Source organism: Schistocerca piceifrons, chromosome X (assembly GCF_021461385.2).
Source record: "Schistocerca piceifrons isolate TAMUIC-IGC-003096 chromosome X, iqSchPice1.1, whole genome shotgun sequence".
Taxonomy (NCBI): Eukaryota; Metazoa; Arthropoda; class Insecta; order Orthoptera; family Acrididae; genus Schistocerca; species Schistocerca piceifrons.
Window position 1 is genome coordinate 898,610,319 of NC_060149.1, and position 25,206 is coordinate 898,635,524.

At 44.4% G+C, this 25,206-nt stretch overlaps 1 protein-coding gene across 1 annotated transcript in view; it reads right to left on the bottom strand.

Annotated features, from left to right (window-relative positions):
- LOC124721206 overlaps positions 1–25,206 on the bottom strand; it is a 1,098,625-nt gene that overhangs the window by 218,988 nt on the left and 854,431 nt on the right. The window lies entirely within an intron of this gene.

Below are 25,206 nucleotides of genomic sequence, written 5' to 3' on the forward strand. Positions count from 1 at the left end.
TACAGCACGGTCAAAAGCGAAAACCGCTGGCTGGGTTCCACTTGGCTTGTTTGTGGTTTTACGTTGTAATTTTTACAAAGGTAACAAGCGTTTGGTGACAAAGAAGTTTCGTAAACGGCTAAGACACGTCTAATGTGCCGTTTTACGTTGTCTTTAAGTATCGTAACTACTGGAAACAGGGAGTAACAGTTCTCACATGCAGATACCACTCTTTCAGTTCATGGGGAAATGTTGATTATCATTTATAGTGATTGTTGACTTTCTCTGTTTCTGTTTTCCTCTTTCACCGGGACATTAGCGAAAAGAAAGTGGTAGTTCCTTTAATTGCTTTTTTTAAGCCCAAAGCATTAAACTGTAGGTAAATCAACTTTGTTGCGCGTGTTGTGTTAATTTCAAATGGAGAAAAGGATGTGTCGTCTCGCTTCCTTCGTCGCCCACTTTCTTCTAACGTCTGCCGCGTTGGAAGTCATCGTACTCCTTATCATTGGGGGAAGAATTTATCTGAGATGTATAAAAACGCTAACTAATACGGCTCAATGAATTATCTCTTGCTCTGGGCTGCGACCGGAACGGATGATTTTTGCCGGCGTTTGTTTGATTAATAATACGACAGGCTTCCCTGTAGAATTTTATCACGGCGCCTAATGACATACGACTGCAAGCGGAATGATGGATGTAAACGAAACAAAAAGCGCGGCTGGGCGGTGCTGGGTGCAGGGATCGGACAAAGGCAACCGCGCACCGCAGCGCCGCAATGCAGCGGAGTAATTTTAGCATGGCCGGCTCTGCCGCGCCAATATACGGCCAGCAAGGTAGCACTCCAGATACAAACTCTACTTCCTCTCTTATACTGCGCGAGGCTAGGTTAAATGCGCGGAGGAACTAACCTGTAATACAATGACTGCCCCTTCTTCTGTTCAGTTCACGAGTAGCGGGAAGATTAATGCGCGAATGACGAATTTTGTGCTCCGGACTTTCTTCTACTGCCTTTACGGTTCTCACACGAAAAGGAAAGGAACGAGTAAAGTAATTACCTTCGTATTGTACCTCCAACAGACACAAGTACTGACTACAGCTACACAGGATATTTATTCGCTAACGAAATTTAATATCAACGTTATGTTGATCGTTTTCACGTTAGGTACGTCTGTGTGCAACTGAATAAAAACGTTTCATCACGCAGTAGGCGTTTCGCCGTTCATTTTTAATATTTTTGTAAATATTTGTTTTACGTACTAGGGACTGTATTTTCAGATTAGAAAGCGTTTTGGCTTTTTCTGACTTACTATAGCGCAATAATAGTTCAAATATTTACTTACAAGGTTTGTAACTGCTGCTCAACAGGTGTGCTGCTTTATCAACATAATATTACACGCAGCTGACGGCGACAGGACAAAAAGAGTTGAAGGTGTTGATATCAACAATTCATTCGAGTCTGAGAGTAAGAGCGAAATTCTTAAATACGAAACTAGACGAAGGAATTGTCTGCGCTATTCTCAAGGTCATTGGTTTCCAACCTTTCTTAGACTATTACTCTCGAAAGAAATCTGCCATCAGCCGAACAAAGTTTAGAGTCTAACTAAAATTCGAGGTGAAAATAAAATTAACTATCCTACTTTTAAGGTGAGGAATGATAAATAAAACTTACTTAACGTTAGAAGAAAAAAGTTTTTTACCAAAACAATGTTTTATGAGTCAAGGAGACAGTTGCTTCTTCTTGATTCTAGCAATTAACAGAAGCATCAGAATGACCTGCAGTGTCTTCATAAGTTAAATAGAATTTTAAAATCAATGCTTCCGATGTTGAAAAACTGTGTGTTCAATCTATATAATTACCAGTGTAGTCATATAGCATATGGCTGTGCGACATGGGACATCAAAGCAGAAACCATTCAAACACTGATAGCTGTTCGACGAGCGATGCTGGGAACTATTAAGAGGGACAGGAACACAAACAACTGGACCAGACAACAGACTGGAATGTAAGACGTAATTATGAAATGGAGATAGCCAGTCATGCAAGTAGCACAATAAATGGTAGATGTACCAAGGAAGTTCGTCACTAGTTCCCAAGACATAAGGAAAGCTCAAGATTATGACCAAAATAGAGACTGAAATGGGTCCAAAAGTCGAGTGGTGGCCTTTAAGCAGTATTGGATGCAAACTCGCTGCTGTTACTGATGAAGGGAATGATGTGGATATCTCATAAATACTACGGTCTTACGAAGTAGTAATAGTTTATAAAAATAATTTAACAATCCAATTCCAAAGAAAGCTGTTGCTGACAGGTGCTGAATGCTACGGAACCACCTGTTTAATGAGTCATGATTACAAAATATTGACACCAATCATTTACAGAAGAATAGAAAAACTGATAGAATCAGACCTCGGGGAACGAAGGAAAATTAGGGGAAAAATTTGTGTAGCCGCAAGTTTTTGTAAAGTGAGAGTAGAAAGTGTCACGAATAACAACTAAAAGTCCCCACTCAACTGGTTGGCGCAGAACAATTTGTACATGAGAACAAGCATGCTACAGCAAGATGAATCCGAGAAAACGTCGACACAGAGGCGAAGGTGGCCAGGAAATAGTCACTTCATTTCCGTCCAGGCGGCATTCTACTGTATGTCTATTGAGGTAACAGTGATTCACGCGAGTTGACTACTGTATTTGACGCTTTTCGGGAAAACAGAGAACCATCTGCTTCTAAACTAAGTTGCATCTGCGCTAAAGGATGACAGAGAGTGGACGGGGTGATCGATTTAGATGGAGCTGTAACGAGGTACGATTTAATGGCAGACAGATGATGCATTCTAGAGAGGGAAGGAGATTGGGCGCAGGTCATTTGACCATTTTTCCCCCAGCTCTGCCAGGATGCATCAGTAGCGTGACACATCCTGCGTTCGACTCGTATACAACCACGTGCTCTGTATTTGACTTAGAGCACTGTCTACTTGCGATTGTTAACAGCAAAACTCTCCATCATCAGAGGACTTCCATCTCATGTGTAATGAAACGTGACCATTCCTCTAAAAGAAAGAAGATTTATGCTATGTACTCCATTCCCTTGTCGCATCTTGGGTATCAAATCGATACACCAGTTTCATAACTAACATGATTCTAAGTTTGAAACACTGCAATCCCCATGTATACATCTGCTTGACAGATGTCCTGTTTACAGCAAAAAATGCAAATGTGTGTGAAATCTTATGGGACTTAACTGCTAAGGTCATCAGTCCCTAAGCTTACACACTACTTAACCTACGTTAAGGACAAACACACACACCCATGCCCAAGGGAGGACTCGAACCTCCGCCGGGACCCCTGTTTACAGAGTTAGTGGCGGCATGACGTGTAATTTCACATGTCCGACGCCGCTGCTATACGTTTATCTGTTTCCTTGTAAGAGGTATTCTCCGTGACTAACGATCATTTTATATAAGACTGATGCGAGCATAGTATAATTTCCGAATCGCGATCGGATGTGAACAGTGGACGCTATACATCTCAGGAAAGCTACATTGTGCATGTATCACGCAGAATCGATAATTTAAGGAAGTGTTCTTTTCATTTTACAATTTGTTACCATAGTTTATTGTAGAGAACCCTGCAGGAAGGATGTATGTCATGCGCTGGAAATATATTTCTTACATTCGAATGATAACAGCGCTGCATTCTACACGACTGATAGGTCGGAAACTGAAGCGATCTAACATTATAGCCTGCTTTAAGTGCAGAAACATGTAGTCTTAGGAGTGTGTGTGTTAATGTTCGCTCTTACCAAAACCCTCCTGGTACTGATCCCAGACACTAGAACAATACTTTAAAATTGATAGTGTAGTTGATTTACGTAATTTGCTTCGAACTCCATCCGTCTGGAGCTCCATCATGCATAAAAACCATCTGTTTCTTGTTTTTCTTAACTGTCTGCTATTACATAACAGCACTTTCAAATCTACTACTATACACCGATAAGGGGTGCTAACCTCCTCGACATGGGCGTGTCTGGAGAAATCTTGTGCACTTGGATGGGTGAGGACTCTGCAAGCTCCATTCATTCACGAGACGTGAAATGTGGCGGTCTAATTCTGGTCAGCTGAAGATTAAATCGGTAACGGTACTGCAGGATGGATTGGTCAAAGACAGTGCGAGGAGGTCTTTCAGTCTTTAATTTTATCCTAAGACTGCGAGAATGCTCTGTGACTCCTATCCGCATAGAGATAGACCGTAAATTATGCACTACACTCGAGGTGCTAGAAATATGTAGAGTGCTGTCTGGTATACTTTGATGATGTATATGTTTGAGAATTAACAATGAATGGACGTACTGTACAGTCATCTATCTACATTTGCAATAATCCTCGCAAAGTAGAGAAGGGACGGTTTGGCGATTATACGGAAACTGGGAAACATGCTGTCGCATCATTGATCGGTGTTGAAATTACTGTAATATTTCTAAAATTTTCGCACTATCAACTGTGATGCTTATTGTTAGAGTACATCGACGATATTTTTTCCACCCCATCCATTCACTGGTACGCTGCTTGTTACCACATAATGATTGACTGACATTGCTAGTACCGAAACAGTGATCGCGTACATGATTGCAATATGAGGAATCAGTCGAAACGAAACGCAGAGCCATCAGCTATCAGATGAGTTTAAATGTAGAGGTTGTCAACCACCTTCGTCGGACAGCAGTTTGGAAACACTCTGCAACGCCGCCAAACTCTTCCACTTTCCTTATGTTGTAACTGTCTTTTATTTAAAATCATCCAGAGTGTGTGTGTGTGTGTGTGTGTGTGTGTGTGTGTGTGTGTGGTGTGTTATGGTAGCAACAGTAGCAACATGATTTATACCGTGCGACGTCTAGTTTCCTGCGAGACTCAATGGATCAGAATGAGTTAATGTCACTTTAGACCCTGACACAGACCTCGAAGTCGTGGCGAAAAAAAAAAAAAAATATGTATGGCAGTGTTCAAAGCGTGTTACAGCAGTAAAAGCAATGTTTCAAACAACGACACAGGGCCACAGGGAGCGTCTATTGCGACCTATTATATAGTTTGTGGAATACGGTCATCCTCCTACAGCACAGGCGATGCAACTTTGCACTGGTCTGTGCAATGAATCAATACTTGTATAATTAATATGATCGTAACATATGGTCGATACCGGCACGCAGATAGCTAGTAATTTTTCTCTGCTGGATGGTACAAAATAACGATGATAGAATGTTTGGGTGATAGACGTGAATGGATTCTGGGGGACGCGGATCTGATTCGATATTGAGTCTTCCTAATTTTCCCAGCAATAAACACAATCGTAGCTATTCGTACTGTCGTCGTGTTACAGGAGCATTCTTCATTTGATTCTGACCTTACACATCGTACACAGGTGGTGGAACTACGAGAACATGTTTCCACTTCCACCGAGTGGTCAAAACACGCTCCCAAAGCATTAACTCAGCTAATTCTGTTTCTTAACAGGTTGGAGAATGTGGTGGATATTGCTCTCTCCGACTTCTGGGAAAAATTGCTAAAATTGATCTCGCTATCAACTGCGGCGTGTATTATAGTACATCGCTCCACATCAATGGCGTCTTTCCAATCCCGGCCGTCCACTGGGCACGCTGTTGATTACTGCATAATGACTGACTGACTGACACCACTCCGTTGAGATGGAGGAAACCTTGACGGAAAACTGGATATCTGCTACATGTCGCTGTGGAACATGGCATTAAATGTAGAGGTCATCCCCTTAATACAATTGTTTGGAAGCGTTCCTCACTGCTACAGACTCGTCCTATTTACATATGCTGTGATACCCTACACGTGTTTTTATTTTTAGTTTTTTTACACAAAAAAAGATAACAGCTCCTCTTTTTATTTGTGCTACCTCATGCGCATTATGAACAGCTACTTCCGGTGATTGTCAACATCGGAACAGTAATCATGTATATGACCGCAAAATGAAGAAACAGTGCTTTTCGAAAAGGATCATCGAGACATCCGCTACCTTTTCGATGGGAAGATGAGATTAACTGTTGTTAGAAGCGCTCTACAATACCGCAGACTCTTCCAGTTCCCATATGTTGCGATGTCTTCCACATTTTTGTCAATGAGAAACATCACGTTTATGTCTATTTCTGCCAGCCTGTGGTGTGGTAGCTGTACAGTTTATGCCATGCGATGTTCAGTTTTCTCTGAGAACCAGAGGATCGAAACGTGTTAATGTCGGTTTAGCAGCAGCTGACACGGATCTCTAAGTCATGGTAGAAAAAACACAGTGTATGGAAGTGTCCACTGATTGGATGTATTACAACCGAAAAAAATGCATTAAACTATTTATGAAGGAGCAATACAGGTCTTACACACTGTACATGGTTATTAAGTCCCATAGTGCTCAGAGCCATTTGTACATGGTTGGTGGAGATATGACATCATATTCCCATTTCTACGGAGTGGTCAACACGCGCACCTGTAGCATTAACTCAGCTCGTCCTGTTTCCCTGCAGGATGCAGAAGTCTTAGATATAGCGCTCTCCGACTTCCGTACAGGTCAGACTTAAACCGGGGGCGATCACATAGACTAAACTGCATGGATGGCAGGGGCATAGATTTAGGTGGAGTTTCTGTCGAATGGGATCCTTAGCAGATAGGTTCGAAAAAGGTGACTCATTTCGAGATATGAGAGTACCACGAATATGACTCACCAGTGGCTTTAATCATTAAAAGATGTCTCTACAGGATCCAACGCAAGTAAGTGTTTGAATGGATAGACTTGATTCAAAATCGCTGACAGCATTTCTACCAGACAGCGTAACATTGTTAGCGGCTCTTGTGTGTACCTATAGGCTCAAGACCGCTTTTTATGCAGGGTGATGATAATGTAGTCGCGACGATCGTGTTTTTAATAGCACGGTCCTTACGCGAAATGTATGTCGTGTGCTGTAGAAACCCTCTGTGGTCAGCTTTAGATATCATTTCTCAATAGTGTTCCTCGAAAAGAACATCGTGTTCCCTCCACAGATTCCCATTTGACCTACCTGATGAGTGTAATCCGACTACGAAAAAAAAAAAAACACAAAAATTACTCCCCATGCAAAGTAATTCTCATGATCAATTTAATTTCGAAATAACGAGGACATTCTGCGGTGATCGGTAGTTTTCGCATCAAAATAGTCGAAGTTTTTTCCCTGATTTTATGCAGGGTGGGTATGTCTCTGCTGATCATTTGTGATCGGTGGCTGTACACTCCGCTGCACGTCACAAAATAATGAGAAGCGAGTACAGTCAAACGTAAAAAACTATACCGATTTTGCTCATATACCTAAATGAAAATGGACTTTGTTTGTTTCATGGAAAGAGGACATTTATTATCATCGCGAGTACTTTTTTTCCTTTTTTTAATAGTTGCTTTATTATAGGAGTCGAGTTGATGTTAAATAGTCCAGCGCAGAACGGCGGGCGAGCTCCCTACGAGACCATGGCTCTCCCTTGGTCCCGTCTGGAGCGTCCTACGTGTTGTTAAACAAAAGTGGTTTCCATCGCAGAACGAGAGGCCTATTGGAGACATTACTTTATAACTAGATCTGTGTCGTTTACCAGTCATGACTGGACAGACTGCGTCAAGATCATTGGGGCCCTGTCTAGTCTGTGACAGCTTGTCGCCGCAGGTGCGCCCCCTAACCATTAGGGGCGGCTGTGTCAGTATACTTTAGACGACCGAGGTGCATTCGGGACAGCCGTTCTTTTATCTCCTATTGTTTAGTTAACTATACTTGCTTTTGTGTTGGCGAAGGATCATCGCCTCAGGGTGGACAGTGGTCAGCACGTGCCGCGAGGCTGTCGGCGGAGCAGCTCCCTCCCTCCCTCCACTATCGCCGTAGATGGTTGGAGGGAGGGTGGGAGGGGAGAGGGCCTCGATATTCGGCAGTTTGTGTTTGTAGATTGAGGAGAATGCACGTTGAACTACCGCCTCCTCTGCAGTCTTTTAGGACGACCTTTCTTCCCAGTACATGTGCCGCATTATGACCCGTTCGTTACAAGTACTGGTCTTTTCTCATGACAATTTCGAAGTGTCATTAGAACTGTGGCGCATTTTTTCCATCAGCTGTGTGTATTGGCTTCGGTTAGCTGGGATGTAGGGTGATTTTTAGTAGGTGTCTGTAGCGAACTCTGGCGTCAAACAACGATAGATACTATATGCTTGCAGGTAATATACTTTTTAAACTCCTCTCTGTCCAACACCAGCATCTCGTCAGTTGAAAGTATTTCCCGCCAAAAAGAATAGAGATAGTACCTTATACCACTGCCTTTTTCCCGCCCGCTTGTAGGTGCAGGATAGAGTTTTAGTGTTTCTGCAGTTAGTTCCGAGCGGTATTACAAAATTTTTTCCCAACAGGATAACATCAGTTGTACGGTATCGTCAGTTTTAGTGCTGTATTGCGATTTTATGCCGTCCTTGTGCAGCGCAATGCATATAGTTGTGTAATTAGGACCGATCCTTGTGATTCATTACGTAATTAGGATCGATATTTGCGTCAGTTTCCCGAACAAAATAAATAAAGTACACTAAGCTAACCTTCCTCTCCCGCATCTGGACAGTTTACATGTGTAAGGGGGTGCTCTTAGGCTTTCTATCCTTAGAATCAGGGTTCAAGTCCCGGAAAGGGCACCGCCATTTTTGTTTTCCCATCAATTCCAAGCACCTCTGGTGATTTAATTGTGTTAGGGGGGGGGGGGGTGCACTTGGGCTTTTTGCCTGGGAGGACCAGGCTTTGAGTCGCTTATGCATTGCGCTTTTTATGTGCACTGAGGGTTTGTGCACTGCATTATTTTCGGGTGTTTAAGCGTTGTGAGTGTGTTTGCATAGCATTACATAAGCATTATTTTGCTGATCTACGAGTAGTTTGCATGTCTGCATGCTCTGTACTGCATTATTTCGGTAATTTACGAGTTGTTTACGTCTCTGCACATCAGTGTACTGTATTATCTACGAGTAGTTTGCAGGTCTATAGACTATTTAATGCGACCTCGAACATGTCAAGGTGATTGTTTTGTATCTGCGTAATAAATAAACTATGTGAAATCCATCCCTAAATAAATTGTTTTAAAAATAAATAAACTACACTCCTTCGTCTCTCCAGCAGCCCTGAATAGGCCGAGTCCTTTTCCCACCATATTTGCCCCCCAGACTGCTATCTTGTATTACATCACGGGAGGAACGGCGGTGCGCTCTGGTGGCAGTGCTGTGTACTAGATCAGTTGGACTCCAGGCCCCATGGTGAACACACCAGATGTAGGCACTGCCTCAAATTGTTTAAATAAAGACATACATCCATTCAATCCAGCATAGGCTGTGTCCTTTTCCTGCCAGTTTCTTAGGTCAGTGGAGGTAGCCCAATTGACCTATCTTCCCACCAAAATTTGAACTTCCTGGCAATAGGGTAGGTTGTGGGGGAGAAGTGGGGTGGGGGATGGGGGAGGGGAGGAGGGAACTGGGGCACACGTGCAACTGGGAAAAAACTGTGATGTCATCCAGGGGTGGGGGTGGTTGGGGCTGTGGGTGATTAATTGATCAATTTAATTAATTTTCATGTTAATTTCATATCAAAATTACACCGATGCCGCCACTACCCTACTAGTGTCAGTGAGGTTCTAGAAAGTACAGACAGGGATATGGAACAGTGTCAGCTCCAGTGCCGTGGCTAGCTGCGCTAGGTTTCATGGTTGAGGATCCACAGTGCACGCAGACAAGTCGACGTGGTCCCACAGATTCTCGGTTGGGTATAAATCTGGAATGTTTGGTGGCCAGGAGAATATGGCAAACTCATCCTAGTGGTCTTTGAACTACTCACGTGCACTGCGGGGTGTGCGACACATTTTATTGTCCTTCTGGTAGATGCCATTATGCCGAGAAAAAACAACCTGTATGTAGGGATGGACGTGGTTCCCAAGGCTAGATACATACTCGTGTTTATCAGCTGTACCTTCCATAATGATAATATCACCTAGGGAATGCCACGAAAACATTACCCAGACCATAACACACCATCTTCTTGGCAGGACCACTCCAACGATTATTGTAGGGCCGTACATGCAAAAAGCCACCTGTCCGAAGGAGCATGAAACGTGATTCATTTGAGAAGGACCTGCCGCCACTCAGTGGACATGCCATTGAGGTACTGCCATGAAAATTCCAGCCTTCGTCGCCAGTGAACACTCGTGAGCATGAGTGCACGAACCAGGCGCCTGCAGCAGAGGCCCACATGCATTGTTATATTCGCTGAACAGTCGTTGAGGAAACACTGTTGGTAGCCCCTTGGCTGATCTGGGCGGTCGGTTGCTCAACAGCTGAACGTCTATTTGCATGTACACATCTCCGCAGCTGTTGCTCATCCCTGACATCTATGGCCTGTGGTGCAAAAAAGCTGCCTCAGCGCTGATTTTGAATAGCACCATTTTGTCATGCACGGTATACGTCAACCACAGCGGCACGTGAACAATTTACAAACTTAGCCGTTTCGGAAGTGCTTCCACTCTTCACTCGAACGCTAAAACCCATACCCTTCTAGAAGTCAGATAAAGCGCTTTGTTTCTGCATTACGACAAAGAGCACACTGTTTTCCACGTCCCCCCGACACGCTTCATATACCCTCCATGTCTACCGCTGCCACCTGCCGTCTGTGAGTGGTTACTGCGCTTTGTAGTCGATCACAGGCGGTGGTCACATTAATGTGATCGGACCTACAGTTGTTAAGTGAGCTTTAATGAAATACGTTCCTATAAACAATAGCTGAAGATTGCTTAATACATAAGTGTGACGCTGTCAGTGACATTTGTAGTGTTGGGGGATAGGGACTGGATTGATAAATATGGCAACTTGCTGCTGTTCCTGCTGTCTATCGTTGACAACCTATTGAACCTGTGTTGTAGTCACTTGGTCGTAAATTAATGAATGATCAGAAGGTTACGGAACTTCTCTCACTATTAATTCTGCTGGTGGTAGACTGTATAAATCTCTTCCATTTAGGAAGTGGGCTCCACTGAATGGAGCCACTTACCATGTGTCTACAGCATATACTGAGATGAAAAACGTCATGGGATGGCTCCGCCACTGTAGTGCCCTTTTAGACCTGTTGCACGCAATACTGCCGCCATTTGTAAACACTATGTGATCAAAAATATCCCGACACACCCAAAAACATACGTTTTTCATACTAGGTGCATTGTGCTGCCATCTACTGCCAGGTACTCCATATTAGCGACCTCAATAGTCATTAGACATCGTGAGAGAGCAGAATGGGACCCACCGCGGAACTCACGGGCTTCGAACGTGGTCAGGTGATTGGGTGTCACTTGTGTCATACGTCGGTACGCGAGATTCCCACACGCCTAAACATCTCTAGATCCACTGTTTCCGATGTGATAGTGAAGTGGAAATGTGAAGGGACACATACAGCACTAAAGTGTACAGGCCGACCTCGTCTGTTCACTGACACAGACCGCCGACAGTTGAAGAGGGTCGTAATGTGTAATAGGCAGACATCTATCCAGACCATCATTTAGGAATTCCAAACTGCATCAGGATCCACTGCAAGTATTACGACAGTTAGGCTGCAGGTGAGAAAACTTGGATTTCATGGTCGAGCAGCTGCTCATAAGCCACACATCACGCCGGTAAATGCCAAACGATGCCTCGCTTCGTGTAAGGAGCGTAAACATTGGACGATTGAACAGTGGAAAAACGTTGTGTGGAGTGACGAATCACGGTACACAATGTGGCGATCCGATGGCATGGTGTGGGTATGGCGAATGTCCGGTTGTCATCTGCCAGCGTGTGTATTGCAACAGTAAAATTCGGAGGCGGTGGTGTTATGGTGTGGTCGTGTTTTTCATGGAGGGCTAGCACCCCTTGTTGTTTTGCGTGGCACTATCACAGCACAGGTCTACATTGATGTTATAAGCACCTCCTTGCTTCCCACTGTTGAAGAGCAATTCGAGGATGGCGATTGCATCTTCCAACACGATCGAGCATCTGTTCATAATACACGGCCTGTGGCGAAGTGGTTACATGACAATAACATCCCTGTAACGGACTGGCCTGCACAGAGTCCTGACCTGAACCCTATAGATCACGTTTGGGATGTTTTGGAACGCCGACTTCGTGCCAGGCCTCACCGACCGACATAGATACCTCACCTCAGTGCAGCACTCCATGAAGAATGGGCTGCCACTCCCCAAGAAACCTTCGAGCACCTTATTGAACATTTTCCTGCGAGAGTGGAAGCTGTCATCAAGGCTAAGGGTGGGCCAACACTATACTGAATTCCAGGATTACCGATGGAGGGCGCCATGAACTTATAATTCCTTTTCAGCCAGGTGTCTGGATACTTTTGATCACATACTATAACAGATAAGGTGTTGCAGTAGCAGCATACAAACGCTTTGACATAGTACCACACATGCTACTCACATACTTGAACATAACGATTTCCAGTCTATGAAGCCCAATTGTATAGAGTTTGATGTGTTCCAGAATGTTCATCCCCTCGTTACACGACAGACACTCCTGGCGAAGAGTTTGTGGTTAGTGACTACTTGGACCCACAGAATAAGCTTACACATCTCCGCATACTGGACTAATCAACACTTTTTTCAGTGTTAACAGAACTCATCGAAATTTTACTTTTCTAAGAACAGACAGGAATAGAAGGTATCTATATTTCTTCAGTTATTGCACTATTATTACAGTGTACCTGAACTGTTTTACATCTGTTCTTGAAGTGGCGTAAATTTAGTATGCAATGACAATTTCTAGAGTGTAAACACCCACTACACTTATGCAGTTTCAGAGCCAACAAATCCTAATTTGTCTAGAGAATATAAGAAAACTGGTGGAAACTCAGCAGTCAGCAACGGCTGGAGCACAGAATTCTTGTGGCCAGATGCCGCCACCTCTCTTCCGCTCTTCTGATAAAAAACAAGAGGAATTGACGGAGAACTGCATACAGCTCAAGCAGAAGATTCCATCTTACAAAATCGAAGATGACTCACAGTGTTCTTTCTTTTTCCTGGGGAGGTGTGCACATCTGGAACCGCAAGACCGCTACGGTCGCAGGTTCGAATCCTGCCTCGGGCATGTATGTTTGTGATGTCCTTACGTTAGTTAGGTTTAACTACTTCTCAGTTATATGGGACTAATGACCTCAGTAGTTGAGTCCCATAGTGCTCAGAGCCATTTGAACCATTTTGAACTGCACTTGAGGAGCTTCTTCAAACGCTTCATGATGACGTGATTCAGGACCAAGCATTTAGAGATGATCCCGAAAACAAATTCTCCTAAAAGTCTGCGAGAACTACAGGCAGTTCTCGGCTAATGTACCTACTATAACAAATTTGTTCCGAACTCAACGCCAATTGAATCGCCTCCGGCGTAAAAATGTTCCTGTCTTATGGACTGGGGAATGCGCACAATCATTAAAAAAGTCGAAAAATGCATTGCTTAGTCGCCCATTCCTTGTTCATTTGATCCCCAAAAACAGTAGTGCTTGCAGCTGATGCATCATGACATGAAATAGGAGCATTATCTCACAAGATCGTCTTACACTTTGCCTTGCTTACCTATGGGAAATGATCCGGAATTCGATGCGTCCGAAGCTGCTCGTTTTCGAATTGATCGATCTGATTCGCAAGCACTGCAAGACTTTCCCACTGATTTTCAGTGGATTTCACAACCTACGGAATAGGATCGATCACCGTGGCTGATCAAGTATTAGATTCGGATGGGCTGGCCTCAAAATCCTGAATCAGTTTCAGATGCAGCAGTCCGCAAATACATTGCGCAACGTAACAGCCTTTTTTCGGAGTGGTATGATTTTTATTACTCACTCCTAATGAAGAAACGTGAGTTATGGTTCTCACATCGCTGAAGCAACATGTTTTCCAATTATTAGCTAGAGAACATAGATGACATTGGGGAATTACGAGAATTAAGAAGCAAGCTCAAGCATTGTACATGGTTCGAGATTGACTAGCAGATAGTTGAGATGACTACCCACTGTCAAGCATGCGCGGAAGACTACACAGGGCTGCACCAGGAATTTATTCAGTTGGCCTCGACCTGATGATCGTTGGAAACTCACCGACATTGATTTTGATTGTCTTTTATGGAACTGGTTGATTATCATTGTTGCATACAGATGAGTTACATTTCTCATTCCGATGAATTCGACGACTAACGCTAGCACTATAAAAGCACTCGCTTCTGTCTTTTTCAGGAAGGTCTGTCACAAGCTATCGGTTCTGACAAAGGTCCACAGTTTTCTACGTTGGAATTACAACCATTTTTCCAAGATATTGGGATTCATCACATCCCAATGGCACCATTCTCTCTTCAATTGAATGGTGAAACTCAACATATCGTTTGCATTGTCAAGGCTCAGCTGACCAAACTTCGTACTTCGCACTCGAGGGAAAATACCTCACTGTTGTTTCTCAGCACCTGTCGCCCTCTGCCTTTTCACGACGCTTCGCCAGCGGAATTATTACATGGTATTAGTCACCACACACGCCCGAGATTTAAGTAACAATGAACTAACTAAAATGATTAGATAATAGTAACGGTAAAAACATGTAGTTATATGTTTATAAGAGAAGTTGGAAGTGGTGGCCATGGGTATCCGGTATTCGCTGACTTCGTGCGATACGCTCTGCTTCATTTATTTTACCCTCGACTGCCTGATTCAGACACGGACTTCGCAAAGAGTTTCCACACAAAGGACTAAGTTTTCTATCACTTCTTTAAAAAGCATCACAACTGGCAATCCGGCATCGTGACTCAGACGACTGGCCGAACTCCTACTTTCGTGGCAAAACAAGCACCCGCCGACGGTAGCAAATTGGCTCTGAGCACTATGGGACTTAACTGCTGTGGTCATCAGTCCCCTAGAACTTAGAACTACTTAAACCTAACTAACCTAAGGACATCACACACATCCATGCCCGAGGCAGGATTCGAACCTGCGACCGTAGCAGCAGTGCGGTTCCAGACTGTAGCGCCTTTAACCGCTCGGCTACTCTGGCCGGCGACGACGGTAGCAGATTCAACTATACTCGTGTTCAGAGAAAAACAGAACACCTTGAAAGACTAGAGAGAGTACGTTCATATTCACAGGTATGTAAATTAGTATGTTCTGCAGAAATGATCAGCACTTGAAACATGTCAGCCCGCAGGTTCAAGGTCAACATCGATATCGCGGCGCAACACCACCTACAAGTAAAATGTGCCTGCGGCTCTCGTTGTCCCTACAAACTGAAGCTAATGGATCAGTGTGACGAGCAGACGTACAGGATGCCTCGCAGACGTATGCGCGAACCGTACTGTCAAATCAGTGAGTTTGAAAGAGGGCGCATTATTGGCGTGAGAGGATGTGATGCATCCATCCTGGAAATTGCTGCTCGTGTGGGACGAAGTGTTTCAGCAGTGCAACGGGTGTGTGTTGAATGATTCACGGAAGGCCGAAGAACACGACGAGATGGGTCAGTCGCACCACCAAGACCATCCACCTAGAAGATTGACACCTCATCCGAATGGCATTGCACGACAGATATGCGTCCCCCTCGGCTCCGGTGCAACAGTGGAACGCATCGTACACAGTCAAGGGTGTGGATCTGGCATGGGTTACATGCGCGACGTTCACTTCTCCGCCTACCTTCGACGAATCTGCAGAAACATGCTAGATGGCCACGGTATATGAAACGACGTCACTAGGGACGGGAATGACACCAGATAGTGCTTTAGGACGAATCAAGGTTCTGTTTGTTTGAAAATGATGACCCCTTTTCGGTTCGCCGTAGAGACGAGGAGCGGCATCACAGAGACTGCATTCGCACAAGACATATAGCGCCAACTCGAAACCTTATGTTGTGGGGTGCTATTAGATACAACAACAAGTCACAGTTGGTGCGTGTTCAGGGCACTGTCACCACTGTGACCTACGTGAATGACATCCTCTGACCCGTAGCCTTGCCGCGCGGGATTAGCCGAGCGGTCTTGGGCGCTGCAGTCATGGACTGTGCGGCTGGTGCCGAGTCCTCCCTCGGGCATGGGTGTGTGTGTTTGTCCTTAGGATAATTCAAGTTAAGTAGTGTGTAAGTTTAGGGACTGATGACCTCAGCAGTTAAGTCCCATAAGATTTCACACACATATGAACATTTTTGAATCCGTAGCCTGCACCTTCCGCACAACACCCCAGACGCTTTTTTTTACCAACACAACGCACGGCCACATGTTGCTGCACGAAAACGTGTCTTCTCGGTGTCACAGGATGTCAACCTTTTGCCCTGGCCCGCCAGATCACCAGATTTGTCGGCAATCGAAAATGTGTGCGATATGGTGAAACTACGGGTGCAGCTCTGTGACCCAGTCCCAACCACCACAGATGCACTTTGGAACCAGGTGAATGAAGCATGTATGGCTACAACACAGTACGCCATTCGCGCCTTATACGCGTCGATGCCATTACGCATTGATAAAGTAATCACGGCTCATGGCGGACCCCGCAAAATACTAGGCAACAGACACATGCTGAACCGAGGTGACTTAAATGCCAATCTTTTCTGGAGAACATACTAAGGCACATGTCCTGTGAATACAAACGTCCTAGCTCTAATCGTTCAAGGTGATCTATTTTTTCTGAATACGAATGTATGTTTCCGTGATTACTGTGATCCTGCCGCAGATTTTCATGTTTCAGAAACACTACCTGCATGCCAGACTGATGTCCTCGAGCAGCCCTTGCTATTTCCTGACGTTTGGGCTCGTGGGTCGTTAGATGACTACCATGGACGTAGACCTCTGCTGGTGCTGCCTCCTCAGCGACGTCGGTCACGGACATGCCGCCTGCAGCAGCCATACAGAGTTCGGCGTCCACAACAGTGGCATTGCTGCACTCTTCTGTGCCGTTGGGGGCATCTTACCTTCGGTTTCCTGGCGTTTGTTCCCGGTGATACGCAAGGCGAATGTCGGGACGCTGGTTAGCTGGAGCACTCTGCCGTCTCGCCGCAACCAACTCCATCAGCAGCACCACAGCACTTATGTTCCCCCCCCACTCCCCCGCCCCACGTCGTCGCGATCACTGACACTATGCGACGACGGTGCGCAGTTTGGGAGTTTGGGGGGGGGGGGGGGGAAGGAAAGCATTATTGACGGTGTCTTTGTCGAACATTCAGGGCGCGTCGTGAGCCACTCAGTACTCATCTTCGCAGAATAGCCATTTTGATCCGCGAGCAGCTGCTATAGAAGGCTCGCCGTACGCCGCCAGGTGGCGCTACACACTCTACCAGAGGACGTCGAATCCTTATCACCTCATTGCCTGTGATTATGATTGATCCGCGCATCTTTTTAAGCTGCCGCACTTCGTGGTCCGACTCAGATAGTCCTAGGATAATCTTCAGACTATCCTCAGATTACTGCCAGGTCTCGCTGAGCGTATGGAGACAGTGTAGTGAGAGCGCAGTGAGAACTTTGCGAACCGAGCGCGACGCCATTGTTACTCCGATTGCTAATGACTATTTCAAACCAGTACCAGAGAGAGAGAGACTGCATAGAGACTGCTTGATTCTAAGTTATGTATGATTTATGCTGCATGTATTGTAACAACATACATTTATGTTTTAAACATTATATTGTTCCAGAGTGCTTATCCAACTCGTTACACCGATGGATCCAATAGTTATTCTCACCACACCTACACTAAGAACACTTCCGCAGGTAATATAACTTACACCCAGAACTGCTGATCCAGTTACTTAGCAATTACAGATGCTCTCTGCTAGACTGCTGACTATGCCACTGAGCTGCGAACGCATTGCTCTACAGCTGGCGACATTTTGATACTTCTTACCGCTCTGCACTGAACATCACGAAATGCTTTTATTAGGTCTGCAATGCTACGAATGATGCGGCACAGTCTTCTCGCGTGACTTTAGAGAGTGCATCCTTATGCTACGGTTCAAAAAGGTGTTAAGCGTTCTACTACACTCGGAATTATAAGTGTTCTTTACTGTGATGAGCAGATCTGTAGACCCCAAAATGGGACTGGGCATAATACGGCGGGTTCAGAGTTCAGCCACGATCCGTGGCAGTTGGCCCTGTCGATAGCAGTCTTCACTGTATCGAGGCATACTGGGACACTGTTGACAAGATAGTGCGTTAAAGCGCAGTGCTTGCCCGAGCTCGGAGACAGTGTGTGCCACGCGTAAAGCACACATGATCTGACCGCTGATATCGCACGTCTTGCCAATTTCCACGCTCCACTGTCACGCTGATGGCCCGTGCGAAGTCTGATGTCGTCTTATCTGTGGTGTTGTTTGAAGAACGAGCTCCCATGAAAGGCTGGTTCCTCGGGACGGAAAACAAGTAAGCATAGTCCCAATGACCAAAAGGTGATTTCGGCGTAGGAACGCCCTCAAAAGTTCCATACGCCACCGCTGAGGAAGGCTTGCTTACACCAGAGCGGAGTCTGCAATCACCTCCGAATACGATAGTATCCTGTCTCTTCAGCCAGCAGTGTAGTAGTTGTATTAGACAGACTATGCAGCAAAGTTTATGAAATATCGTACTTTGAGAGAAGAGACTATTATCTGGTACGGTATAAAGTGTTCAGTGACACTAACAAATACACACTGAGGCTGAGGTGACTAAAGCCGTGGGATAGCGATATGCGCATACACAGATGGCGATGGTGTCGCGTACACAAGGTAGAAAAGGGCGGAGGAGTAGTTTGTACTCAGGTGATTCATGTGGGAAGGTTCCCGCCGTCATTCTGGCCGCACGACGGGAATTAACAGAATCAAAGCGGAATGATGGGACGTTCCACTTTGTAAATCGTTTAGGATTTCAATATTCCACAATCCACAGTGTCAAGAGTGCGCCGAGATTGCCACATTTCGGGCATTACTTTTCACCACGGGCAACTAAGTGGCCGACTTCGCGACCGAGAGCAGCGGCGTTTGCATAGAGTTGACAGTGCTAACAAACAAGCAACACTTCCTGAAATAACAGCAGAAGTCAATGTGGGGCTTTCAGTGTTAGTCCATTTTATATTTTATATCCTTACAAACTATAAATTGCATTTTATAAGTAATGATAATTGGTTGATCGCGTAACTTCTTTGCTTTTATATAAACAAAGCAATTACTTTTGATGCAAGTGCAGTTTACATGTACATACATAAAAAAAATCTATTTTATAAACATTGTTTTTTGTCCTCAATAGCCGACCGGAGTGGCCGAGCGGTTCTAGGCGCTACAGTCTGGAACCGCGCGACCGCTACGGTCGCAGATTCGAATCCTGCCTCGGGCATGGATGTGTGTGATGTCCTTAGGTTAGTTAGGTTTAAGTAGTTCTAAGTTCTAGGGGACTGATGGCCTCAGACGTTAAGTCCCATAGTGCTCAGAGCCATTTGAACCATTTGTCCTCAATAGAAGGTTCATCATCATGATCTAAGACAAGAGTTTCTTGTAATTACTGATAAATGCGAGGGTTGTTTACCAGTAACAGAATCATATTTTATGTAAGCTCGATGAGGTATTGAAGCGTTGTTTGATATGTTTTAATTTTACATTTTGTTTTTTAGTTGTACCTTCTTTATCTTTGAGTAAATTGCGTTTTCTGGGGCTATATGAGAAATTTGTGTAGTTATTTTATTTTTACTACAACACTCATCTATTTCAAATTACAAATCAACAAATTTTGAAAAAAACTTAAATTAAATACTGACAATGTCAATTTTGCTGTAAATACTGCTTATATTCAAGTAACAGACAGGAGAATAACTATGCAGAACAAAAATGTTCCGCAGATTATATGGTCCTTGATATATCCTCACTCAATTTCTAGCTGGTTCATGGATACCGGTTTCCAGGGAAACCTAGTAAGACACTGCCTGCATACGCAAACAAAGTGCTTGAAATGAGGTAACGCCATATAGGTATGCAATACGCCAAACATACAGCTAATGCGATTACGATCTTAACTGACCAAAAGTACCGTAGTCTATGCTTACTTTTGACAGTTCACGGTAGCCTTCTGTGGCTTTACAATTCTATTTTTTTGTCAAAGTTAAGTATTTCGTCTTGTTCATGTAATAATAAAGTGATCTAATATTCATTACGTGTTACGGTATCAACTCGGTCTCCTCCAGAAGTAATTCTAAGAAACCATCACTGTGCTGACGAATGTTATTTCGCCTGGTACATTATTCACGTGACATGTCGAACCATTTCATTCACCGTAGTGACAAGAGCACTCTCTCTCCTCTATACAGCAGCTATCTGTAATTCCATTGCTCATGAGTGTACACACTTACAAGGCAGCGTGCTGGCAATTTACGGATATGTACCTACCTTCCTACTTTTAATCAGTTCATATACCGTTCAGGAAAAGATGTTGAGGCTAAATAACATCTGTCTACATCCAAATACACCTTTTTTATCTCTGACATTTCATTTCTATGGGTAGATTGTCAAAGCGTTTTACTGCTGTGCATTTCTTTCCTTTTTTGTACCAAAGTTAGATTCAGTAGACAGAATTTCAACTCTTGTAAAGTTGTACTTCTTAATATTCCATATTCAGACAGTTTTTTTAACAAACATGCGAAATCATCAGTGTATAAATGCACTGAGATTTATTGGTTAATATTAACAACTACTGGAATGGATGTTTGTGAGAGCCTGCCCCTGTAGCTGCGGGGTTAGCGCAGCTAACCGTAGGGAACTGGGTTCTATTCCCGGCTTGTCGGATACTTTCCCTGCTTGGGGACTGGGTGTTGCGTTGTCTTTATCTTCGTACTGTCATAAAAAATAACTTAACTCCGTCCGAACAGGCCTCGGGAGGCCCTACGGTACCGACCGACTGGCGCGTTATCCTCAGCCGATAGGCGCCACTGGATGCGGATTTGGAGAGTCATGTGGTTAGCACAGCGCTCTCCCGGCCATTGGCAGTTCTCGTGACCGGAGTCGCTATTCCTCAATCAAGTAGTTCCTCATTTGGCCTCACAAGGGCTGAGTGCAGCCCAGGGTGCGATTTGTGCTTTTACCAGTGGGGGAGGGGGATGTCTTAGAGGGTTAGTAGAATTACATATGTTACTAGCTTGGACCGTGGCGTTACGCATGGTTAAACAGCTATTTATAAATAGATGTTAATGCCGAAACTCACTATTGACGCGTAAGCACTATGAGAAAAGCCATCCATTGTTACATCTTTAAAAGTACATTATAGGTAAAGCTTATTTACAAAATCATCTACAGATATACGAGGGGAATTCAAAAAGTAGAGGCACATTTGTGAAAAGTTGTACTTATTCTGATGATAGAAAACTGAAACATATGAATAGTATTAATAGTAAGACTTATTAAAAACTTTCAGTGTTCGGCTCCACAAATTTAAATTATATGTTAAGTTTTACTCCAGTGCGTGGGAAATAAACATCCCAGGTTGGGATGCATAAACTAAAACCAGAGGAGGGGATGGTCTGATGCAGAGGGGGGGGGGGGAAATCCCCCCCATCCCCCCCTACAAACCGCACATTGGTGCAGCCCACTTCTCGACACATCCGGACGATCACCCACCAAAGCCCGACACCACTTAACTGACGGGAACCGGTGTTACCACTGCGGGAAGGCCGTTGGGCTGTACCGTCGTAAACGACACGAAAATGGCCTGTATACAGTCACATGACAAAGTCTACGCCTATGTAACTTCGTACCGGGGAACTGCTTGTCAGCCGGCCGGTGTGGCCGTGCGGTTCTGGGCGCTTCAGTCTGGAACCGCGTGACCGTTACGGCCGCAGGTTCGAATCCTGCCTCGGCCATGGAAGTGTGTGATGTCCTTAGGTTAGTTAGGTTTAAGTAGTTCTAAGTTCTAGGGGACTGATGACCACACATGTTAAGTCCCATAGTGCTCAGAGCCATTTTGAACTGCTTGTCCCTAATGAACGTTCTGAATTGTCGAAACACGCTGTTATGTCTTCCATTGATGAGGTGGCTGTATGGGCACGTCCCGAAAGCCAGTTAAAGAAAAGATAAATAAATCCGTAAGACGGTCGTGTTTTAGTCAATATGTGAAACTGTGAACTGATAGGTTTCTACCTCGATTATTACGTATTCTTGGTACACCACATTTATCATAAGCGGATAAGTTTTGTCAGTGCTGCAGTATATAGTGAATATTTTTTCAAAGTTTCAAGCTAAGAAATTTGTGTGACACCGGTTAACAACTATAACGAAAGCGTCATTTACTGTTTACTCAGCATCCGTTTTTATGACTTGCATAGCAACAATATTTGTCTCATCGGCAAAAATAATAATTATGGCTATTGATTCAAATAAAAGGTTGAAACGGAAATCCTCAAATGTCAAAATGTTAGGTGAATTTTAAATGAACACATGCAATTCCCGTTTTCTCCGTCTGTTAAATTAAGTTTCATTTATGCGTATGTTAGGTTCCTATAGTAACACCAATTTTATTATTCATTTAAAAATGTAACGTTTCCGCTTGTAATTTTAAGAAAGTAATGCTTTCTTCATATTAAATAGGAAACACTTCCCTATGTTCCACAAAACTCATGTTCTGCCAAGCACTGACGAAAAAAATCAATTAACGTTAATACTTTGTTTTGTAAACCCTCTGTATCCGTATAACTAATATCTCTGTAACTCTCACATCGTTTTACCTGTGGTTGCGAAAGTCAGTTGTTACCTGAGAATACAAAAACCAGTTTCTGATGAAATGTGTAACATGAAGCTGCAGATCAGGAAAATGTTTCTTTTTTTTATATTCAAATCGCGATCGTTAACATAGACCAACATAAAGAGCGGGTTAATCATCAAACATTTTAAAACTGTTTGACAATCCACTCACGGCCGTGGAATATCTGATCGACGGCAGTAGAGTTTTTAAATACGGATTAAAAATTTCTTCACCTTGACTGCTCCTTATATTCTGTAGGTATGTTTGAACGCAAGTAAACAGTCGATTACGAACCTATAAATGGTCAGCATGTAGACATATAAGGGTACATTTTGTAAATAAGTGTGTGCAATGTTCAACGTAATAACATTTATCGTGAAACTTATCTTGGAGCATGTCACTATCTAACACTGATTGTCGAAGTTCCTTCAATAAATCTTCCAGAGTGAAACGTCCTCTTCCGTCGCAAGGCATAACCGAGACTCTCTTGTTAAATAAAGCGTTTATGTGTGTCTTAGTGCTACAGAGGCTCGGCTTGTTGGTTACCGACGCTCAAGTCCCGTGCCTGATTGCCTGTGACCGGTTCGAACTTCTCTGTTGGGGAAACGGATGGAGCGAAACTCCCTCAGCCTCGTGAGGCCAGCTGTGAAGCTGGTTCAATAAGTAAGTGGTTACAGTGTCACGAAACTTGCCGGTGTTGCGTGAAGTAGAAAGGCTTTCCCTTAGTTACGTGCTACATGACATATTTATTTACCCAACAGGTCACAAATTCAGTTATGAATTCATTACAGCACCTCCTGATAACGGAGTTCTGGAGGACCATTGTGCGAGGATGGGACACTGGAGAGTCTTCTTAATGTCTCTCTTATACTTTTCCGCCAGTCAAACAATACTCTGAACATTCGCACCGTTCCTCTTTGTACACTACCTATGTCTCCATCTCGTTAGACATAATATGGGTCCCATACACGTGAACACTATCCAGGTATGCACCATGCAATTATTTGTTAACAATTTCTATTGTAGACAAACTGAAGTTCCCCTTATACTAGCAACGAATCATAACCCGACATTTGCTTTACCCACAACTGAGCCTACATGACCGTTGAACTTCTGATCTCTACACATTGTTACGACCACGTATCTGTATGACATGACTAATGCTGATCATATTATAGTTAAACGATATAATGCATTCGAACTTCGTGAACTGCATAACTTTGCATTTCTCTGTATTAAGAGTTACTTGCTAGTCTTCGACGGTTGCTGATATTTTGTCGTTATATAACTGGATAATACTGCAAGTTTTAATTACATCCATAGCCAACTAATTCATGTAGTAACAGTTTCCCACGATAAATACTGTTGTTGCAGGGAAACAGGGTGCGTGTCAGCAATGGAAAAAGAGACATCGGATGTGTAATGCGAAGCGTGCATACGGTAGGTTGCATGAGAACCTCAGCACTGGATGTTACTACAATGCTTCGTTGGTTGCAAATTTAGTGAACGCGAGAGTCATTTTGACTTAGCATCGTATCTTTAACTATGAAAAGTCGGAGTGAGGATCATGTTGTTAATGAATATCTGATCAAAAGTATCCGGACCCCTATTAGTGGACATTAATATGGAATGTCTGGTACCGTGCGCCGTGGGTTTCGAATCCGCGCCAGACGGCATGGAACTCGATGACCACTAGAGGTCTCTGCAGCAGTCGCGCCGTTAGCCGTGGCTGCGCGCGCTCCTGGCCCCGAGCCTAGCTTGAGGGCGCCACTGTGGAGCACGTCGTCCCAGCGGCCAATAGCGACACACCCTGTTGTGTATTTAGGTGGCTGCCTCTCACTCAGCAAACAGGCGATCATCATAGGCCGCACCACCCGCTCCTTCCGCCTCCATGATTTCTCCCTCACCATTTATGGCCGTCCTATCCACCTCACTCCTACTCTCAAATACCTTGGCCTCACCCTCGACCGCCACCTCACCTGGACTCCCCATCTCCTTACCATCCAAAACAAAGCTCACAACCGCCTCCGCCTCCTGAAACTCCTGTCCGGCCGGACATGGGGTCTGCATCCTTCCACCATCCTCCACACCTACAAATCCATGATCCGCCCCATCCTTTGTTATGCCAGCATCGCTTGGATTTCCGCCCCTCCCCGGTTCTATAACACCCTCCAAATCCTCGAACGCCATGCACTCCGCCTCGCCTTCCGCGTCCGCCTTCCGTCCCCCACGCGCATCCTCTATGACCTCATCCCCTTCCCCCACCTTCTCCTTTTTCTTGAACACATCCGCACACTATATATTGTCCGCCGCCTTGATCCCCCTCACCCCCTGGTGTCTCCCTTCCTCTCCACTCCCAACCAGTTGCCGCGCCTTTACTGTTGTGTCCCTCCCTCTCTCCATCTCCACACCCTCCATCTCCTTGCCCAACACAACTTCCACCGTCTACCACT